Source organism: Mytilus galloprovincialis, chromosome 6 (genome assembly GCF_965363235.1).
Source record: "Mytilus galloprovincialis chromosome 6, xbMytGall1.hap1.1, whole genome shotgun sequence".
Taxonomy (NCBI): domain Eukaryota; kingdom Metazoa; phylum Mollusca; class Bivalvia; order Mytilida; family Mytilidae; genus Mytilus; species Mytilus galloprovincialis.
Window position 1 is genome coordinate 77,118,174 of NC_134843.1, and position 7,861 is coordinate 77,126,034.

The 7,861-nt window shown below is 32.5% G+C and overlaps 1 long non-coding RNA gene across 1 annotated transcript; it reads right to left on the bottom strand.

The window, feature by feature from the left end:
- Positions 1-878: 878 nt before the first annotated feature.
- Positions 879-6,094, bottom strand: LOC143080376 (uncharacterized). The gene is made up of 4 exons (XR_012979702.1): positions 5,980-6,094; positions 3,125-3,151; positions 2,206-2,314; positions 879-1,817 (listed from the first exon to the last, which is right to left on the bottom strand). It is a non-coding gene; the product is annotated as an uncharacterized LOC143080376 (long non-coding RNA).
- Between the last annotated feature and the right edge of the window lie 1,767 nt (positions 6,095-7,861).

Below are 7,861 nucleotides of genomic sequence, written 5' to 3' on the forward strand. Positions count from 1 at the left end.
ACCTACCAAATTAGACAATTTAATTGATAGGGAGTAAATCGAAACGGAAAGTATTTTTATTTTAACATATAGGGCATTGGCATTACACGAATTTAACATTCTGAAGTTTGTATGCGTCTTTTTCTTAGACTACTTTAGTTCCATTACACTTATACAATCAATGAATGTTTCGTTTCTGCTTTTTAATTTGTTTATACAGGCGATAGACAACGAATGGACAGTGCTGCCAATAATTGTGATTTATGAAACAGACCAAACTTAAAATATGCTACATGTAACTAAAAAATGGATAAACATCGGTAAAAAACACCGTTTTCTGTCATTTACCGCCATAAGATTGTATCACAGAAACTTTGTTTTTCGTATTTTTAAAAGCATAATAGAGAATAGAATTAGCATTGTCTAATAAAATTAAAAAAAAACCTCTTAGCTTCGAACAGTTTTTGAAATCATACTTCTTCTTTGCGTTCTATGGTTGGTGTTTTTCTTTTTTCGGTTACAATTGATCAAGTGTAATAGTAACTAAAAAGCAGTATTGCTGTATCATAATATCATGGCGGACAACAACCAACCACAACCATAAGAATACACCATCATTACATAACACTGACATAGCATGTTGATGATTCTTTAAACCTTTATCAAAAATAGTTATGTGATACCACAACGTACGAAAAAGACCTCTAAAAGCAGATGAAGATGACAAATGCTTGACTCATCTGATAAGCACATTGCAATGCTTGGTTAAATATCATTATGAACTTCATTCTTTTTTCCTCAAAATGAGTAGATTTTTTTTAATTAAAACACCGTGATAACTATAACAGCAACAAAAACAACAATGTCTTAAAAATAAAGACTGACAACAAAGTGTGGGAAAACATTTCTAAAAAAGTTATAACATATTCAAACAAAGACATAGCACAAGTACATGTATCTTGAACATAGAAAGGAACAGGAGTTTCAGTCGGAACGTAACTACATCATAATGTTTAAGGCAATGAATAATTGTAATTTTAGTAATACCAAAATTGTGTTATAATTATGAATTTGTCAGAGCAGTGTATAACTTACAAAACTGATATGAAAATAACTCAATTATGACATGAATATGCTCTTTATAATATTAAAACAGATCTTAATTGTACAAAATCAGGTATATAACATGTTTGAGTAAAACATTTCTGAATATATTTATACATCGTCAAAAGTTTACTGATTCGAAATTAATGATTGATATGAAAGCGTTACTCAATTATTACATCTTGTATCATTTCTTTGTTTCTGAAATGTGCATTCATATGTTTATTTAAAGAATCTTTTTTCTTGCAATTGTGCATGTAACATATGTACAGGGAAGGGAAAATGAGAAGCAGCAAAAAGAGTTAAAGATTTATACAAAGTTATTCAACATTTCAAATGCCCTCGATTCCCAATAGATTTAATAAATACTAGGTATATTCATGTTCTTTCGACTTTGTTTCATGATTCTCACATGGAAATTACGAGAATTAAACAAATATTACTGTTGACTTATCATAGCAATATAGTCATTCAAGACAAAAACACTATGAATTAATGTGAGTAGATAGCAATACGAAAAGTATTAACAGTCGTATACACAAAACTTAATACACAAATACTGCGGTGTTCTAACGATAATTTTGTCTAAGGCACGGTGATATTGTGTTATGGTCGTAGGGTGGTTGTGCCAAAACAGCTTGTGTTGCATTATGATCGGGTGTTTCGGTGATAAATGGACGCATATATCCAGGGTTTTCTATACCAGTAATGCCATTATCATCTTCCACTTTCATCTAAAAACAAAACACATTAGTATAAATCACTTTGAAAAGGGAACTTTAATGTGTGTTATTGTTTACCTTCTTATCCCTTTTGAAATTATTGTTGTTTTTACTAATTGTTAAAGTATTGCTAACTGGCGACCATATAACGAAACAAAAGATTCATCAACATTTCAAATGTTTACTACACTGTATAAAGCATTTACATTTGAAAATTATTTTCAAGTATTAATATTGATAAAAAATGCTGTAGATGTCGAGGATTTATACTTATACAAATCGATAGACCATAAATGGATTAAAGATGCATTACTGTTTTTCAAAAAATAAACTTTCATGGTAAGATGTCTCTATGTAGAAACATATCTCGTAAGCTTTTGTTACATTATTATACACTTACCACTGTTTGTTGAATAATTGTGGTTCGTAAATTTCGGTATCTCTTTGAACATGTATACCAAATAGTAATCCAGAATACAAATTTTACGACGAGCACCATAGGAATTAGCCTGAAAAAGAGTTACGGATGATATTGTCTTACAATTGCACATTTTATCTTCGAGCAACTCTTCTTACCACAAATTCAGAAAAAAATATTTGGCTGACATGTTTAACCCCGCCACATTCTGTATGTATGTGCCTGTCACAAGTCAGGAGCCTGTAATTCCGAGGTTTTCATTTGTTTATGTGTTACGTATTTGGTTTTATTTCATTTTGTTTTCATAAATAAGGCCGTTAGTTTTCTTGTTTGAATTGTTTTAAATTGTCATTCCAATGTCTTTTATAGCTGTCTAAGCGGGAAGGGCTTTGCTCATTGTTGAAGGCTGTACGGTGACCTATAGTTGTTAATTTCTGTGTGATGTTGGTCTCTTGTGGAGAGCTGTCTCATTGGCAATCACACAGTAGTCAGCACTTTGGTGTTGACACAAGTATCAATTATATGGTCATTTTTATAAATTTCCTTTTACAAAACTTTGATTTTTTGGAAAAACTAAGGATTTTCTTCTCCCAGGAATAGATTACCTTAGCCGTTTTTGGCACGACATCTTTGAATTTTGAAAGTCTTAACGTTTTAAAATCGTATGATATCTCACATCTGTATTACTTTTTTGTACAAGCACTGTGCATACCTTTTTTGAATCAATATTCCCGTACTATCTATTCTTTTTTTCTGCGTTTGCTTAAAAATGTCGGCTACATTGTTCATCTTAAATATTTAATATTTTTAAATCTCTACATGTCCATTTAAACGGCATTTAATTTTTACATAACATTCCAAAAAAGAACTATTTGTTAAACACATCAATTTTCATACTTACACAAATAATGGAGGAGCATCTCCCATTCTGAAATAACAAGCGAAATGTAGTTATAACGGAACTGCAAATAATAACTTATCCTGCTGCAAGTTCGTTGTCCGTATGCACAATGTGTGAAGCACTATAGATTTCAGAGGCGGATTAAGGGAGGGGGCGCCCCCCCCCCCCCTTTTTGGGAAAAAATTTGGTTGCTTATATAGGGAATCACTGAAGCGGGACTGGAGCGGGCCCACTCTTAGGTCAGTCAGTGGGCCCCCACTTATAAAAATTTCTGGATCCGCCACTGGATGTCGTCGGTTTAAAATTAACATCAAGAGATGGCGTCTCAAAACAGGACTGGTAGTGGCTACTTTCAACGATAAATCATGCTTCGAATGGTGCTGAACGTCAACTGACCAACAATTAACTCGATCAAGTGTACGGAGTAAAAATAAAATATAAACGAATAATAGGATTCACCAAAATTTTTGAACAGTAAAATAGAGCACGTAAATCCCCAACACATGCCCCCTTAAAATACAAGGGTCTAAAACTAAAGACAAACTGAAACAACAACGAAGAACCCTGCTTTGTTAAAAAATCATTCGCAAATGTAAATATTTAAGTAGGAAGAGTAACCTGACACGCTGATCAAACCAAACGTTTCCTCATGAGCAAAACACACAATCCGCCAAAATGAGAGGGGCAATAGAATCGCCAAAACAGTATGGTGTCCATTCCTCGAAGAATAGGAAATGTTAAAAGTACAGAATGTCTATGAAGTCATAAATTTTTGAATCAACCCCTACTTAACTTTATTAAAACTAACATTTGTTAATTCATGCGTCAGTAGTGCTTTTGATGATTAACCTTCATTAGAAACGCTTAAATTCAAACATTTGAATGCCTCCGATATATGAATACCTACGAGCGTAAGGAGTTTGATGACTAAAAGGGATTTAGAAAGTTAGTATAGCCAACTTTATCTGAGAGATTTGCAGCATGAGTTTCTTAAATTTCTAAACAGAAAATTGAAGAAAAGCTTGTTATAATTCAACTCAGTACAGAAGCACTGACTACTGTGCTGATGATAAAAAAGGGAACCAAGTGCTTTTAAACAATATTTAAACTTATAAGTTGTGTGCGTCCGAAGCAAATTCTGTGTTTAGCACCCTAACATGTTTAACCCCGCAATACTCTGTATGTATGTGCCTCTCCCAAGTCAGGAGCATGTAATTCAGTGGCTGTCGTTTGTTTATACGTTACATATTTGTTAATCGTTCATTTTTTTGTAAATAAATTAGGCAGTTAGTTTTCTTGTTTGAATTGTTTTACATTATCATTTCGGGGTCTTTTATAGCTGAATGCGGTATGGGCTTGCTCATTGTTGAAGGTCGTACGATGACCTATAGTTGTTAATTTCTGTGTCATTTGTTCTCTTGTGGAGAGTTGTCTCATTGTCAATCATACCATATCTTCTTTTTTTATACTAGTATTAGATATCTCACACCCAAATACTGGAAGGCCAATAAAATTAAAAAAAATATCAATACCCCAAGGTTCCAAACGCAAGGAGCAAAATGTTCATTGAATTAAAAAAGTATAGCCAAATTGATCTTAGGTCGTCTTTGCTTTGGGAAGTGATCCCATATCCAAATCTAACGAAATCGTGTAACAGAGAATATATGGGAATTTTATGCGACTGTCATACAGGTTTAAACCACCATTTTCTACTTAATAAAAAAATGTTCGTACCAAGTCAGGAATGTGATTGTTGTTGTTCATTCGTATGATGTGTTTGAGTTTTTGAAATTGCCATTTGATTAGGGACTTTCCGTTTTGAATTTTTCTCAGAGTTAAGTATTTTTGTGATTTTACTTTTTGTTATATGGGACTAAACATTGCAAGTTTTTAGCCATAAAAATATGAGGATGTGTATTTCCAAACTGGTTTTAGTAACTTCTGATTAATGTCAGTTTTGTGAATATTTTATTTAAATATATTATTAATCATGGTTGAAATCGCACGGCAGAGATTGCATTGCAATCTTATCTGGTAACTAGGTACATTGTTTATATCTCCTGCGCCTCTATATCATAACGTTATTCATATTGACCAATCAGGATGCAGCATAGGTACCCTTGATATGTCTGGCATTTCATATCAACCAATCAAGAGCTAGTATTCATATTTCCCGCCTCATTAATTAGCCAATCAAATTTAAGTAAATTATCATCGTCTGGCATCATCGGCAGTTTCAGCATTCAAAATAATAACTTGCAGCAGCGAACACCTTGTTTAAACTAAGGCTAAAGGTTTTTATTCCCACCCTCCCGACCCTCATTCATGTATATATATGTCATGAAAATCAGTTCATGAACTGTCTTTTAAGTTCGTATTGTCATGTTTGGTTTATTTGATTATTTTTTTTTATATTGTTTACCATGTATATTGTATTCATTGTATTTTCATGTGTAGTTTAGTCTTGATGTTTGAGAACCACAGTTTTTATTACACATCATTTATCTTTTGTATTCATGCATTACTTACATTTTGTATTTGCCTTAATTCATTTAGCATTATGTTCAATTATTGTATAATTGAAATAATTACATGCATACTTAATAAACTGTGGTTAGTTTTCCCAAACCTGTCTTTGTTTAAATATATAACCAACACTGCCTTATGTTCTATTCGGCCGCTGAATCCTTCGGGTGTATCCAAACTTGATTTGGGACGTTATATAAGTCATACCATATCAAGCGTTGGCAGGGAGGCTGAAAAGAGGCAGTGTTTATCACCATTGGCAAAGGGGGGAAGGGTGGGTCTCTATTTTCATAACATAAGATTAATATCATTAATTGCAGATGTCTTACCTTTCTTTATAAATATTTGGTGTACAAAAGAATGTACTTCTAAAACATATCAACACAAATCTGACTACTTCCTGAAATCTGATATGTACTATGTTACGTAAGCAATACAATCAAGCTGACGACCCGAAACGAAACGAAATACAGATGTTTATTCGTTTAACTTTTCTATCTTTTAAAATATTGTTTGCTCGTCACAACTTCAGAATTCGAAATGCAGAAGAGATAAATTCAGTTCACAGTTTTCTGAAATTTGTCGTTTTTCGCTAACAACATCTTATAATAATGGACTTCCCTTTTTTACTTCATTGCCATTTTTTATAACTTTCAATTGTTACTTTTAAAAATTCACTACATACCTTACATAGCTCCGACTGTGTGATCTGATGACCTAATCGCAGTACTTATATGTGCTATTTCTAAAGAGATGAATGAATCAATATAGAACTTGCATGAAGATAACTTAAACAAAATTGAAATATTACATTGTTTTAAATGCATGATCAGGATATGTTAAACCAAAAACAAAATTGAAATTAAATCGTTTTTAAATGAGTTTACCTCGTTGTGGTTAAAATACATACTCAAGTATGGCATATGACAGTCATATTTTGAAATAGGATTTCAACACAATAAAATAGTTAAGATCTTTCAAGGCAGTAATTCTTAACATGTAAACTATTCATTAGAAGAGAAATGTAAGATAAAGTCTCAATTCAATCACAAAATCATTTTATTTTTAATTAGTTATCAAAGGTACGAGGATTATAATTTACTACGCCAGACGCGCCTTTCGTCTACATAAGACTCATCAGTGACGCTCATATCAAAATATTTATAAAGCCAAACAAGTACAAAGTTGAAGAGCATTGAGGATACAAAATTTCAAAAAGTTATGCCAAATACGGCTTAGGTAATCTATGCCTGGGATAAGAAAATCCTTTTTTTTTTTTTGAAAAATTCAAATTTTTGTAAACAGGTTCTTTTGTTCTCAAACACTTTGATTCTTCTGAAACAAATTGATTATTCTTACTGCTAGTACATGATACACTGTGTTTCACGCAGCTTAAAAGAATGGATTCTTACATTTGGAATACCGTGCATGTTTTTTGTTGTTGAAGAGAATGTAAAAGCTCTACGGATCGTATTAGCACGGATTTCCGAAGCGTATTAGCGCCACACATTTTTTTTTAATTATTTTTCTTCCTACCTTTGCCAAATAACGCAAACCTTTGCGATATATATATATAATGCAAACCTTTGCGTTATAACGCAAACCTTTTAATGTTAATATCATTATAAATGCAAACGTAGTATATAGACAAAAATAGGGCATTGACTTGACATATCAACGATATAAGGATGAGGCTTAGAAACGGGGAAATGTGAGGCTGTGCCGAGCTATTTCCCCGTTTCGTGCCGAATCCTTATATCGTTGATATTATGTCAAGTCAGTGCACTATTATTGTCTTTATACTGCAATGATCTAGAAAAAAACATTTTCAATTGTTGTTTAATGCGTTAAGGTTATTTATTTGATTTAAATATCGGAGGAAATCCCCTTCAGAAAGGCCTCATATCATGCTCGCGGAGAAATATACAACACAATGAAATGTACATTTACCTGTTGAAACCCACACTTGATGGTGAACGAAATCGTTTGAGTATGGACTAAAATATCAACCATAAGCATAAAACATAATGATTTATAGGTTGCAAACAAAACATATAAACAAATGAAATATGTGTTTCCAATAATTGCAAAAGAAACAAGGTTGAGTCGTTCCATGCATCGTTGTATGCATTGGAAACAAGAACAGGTTCAAGAGGTCGTAGGAATAATTAAATATTATTTCGGCAACTTCTATTTAAATTTTCATGAGGA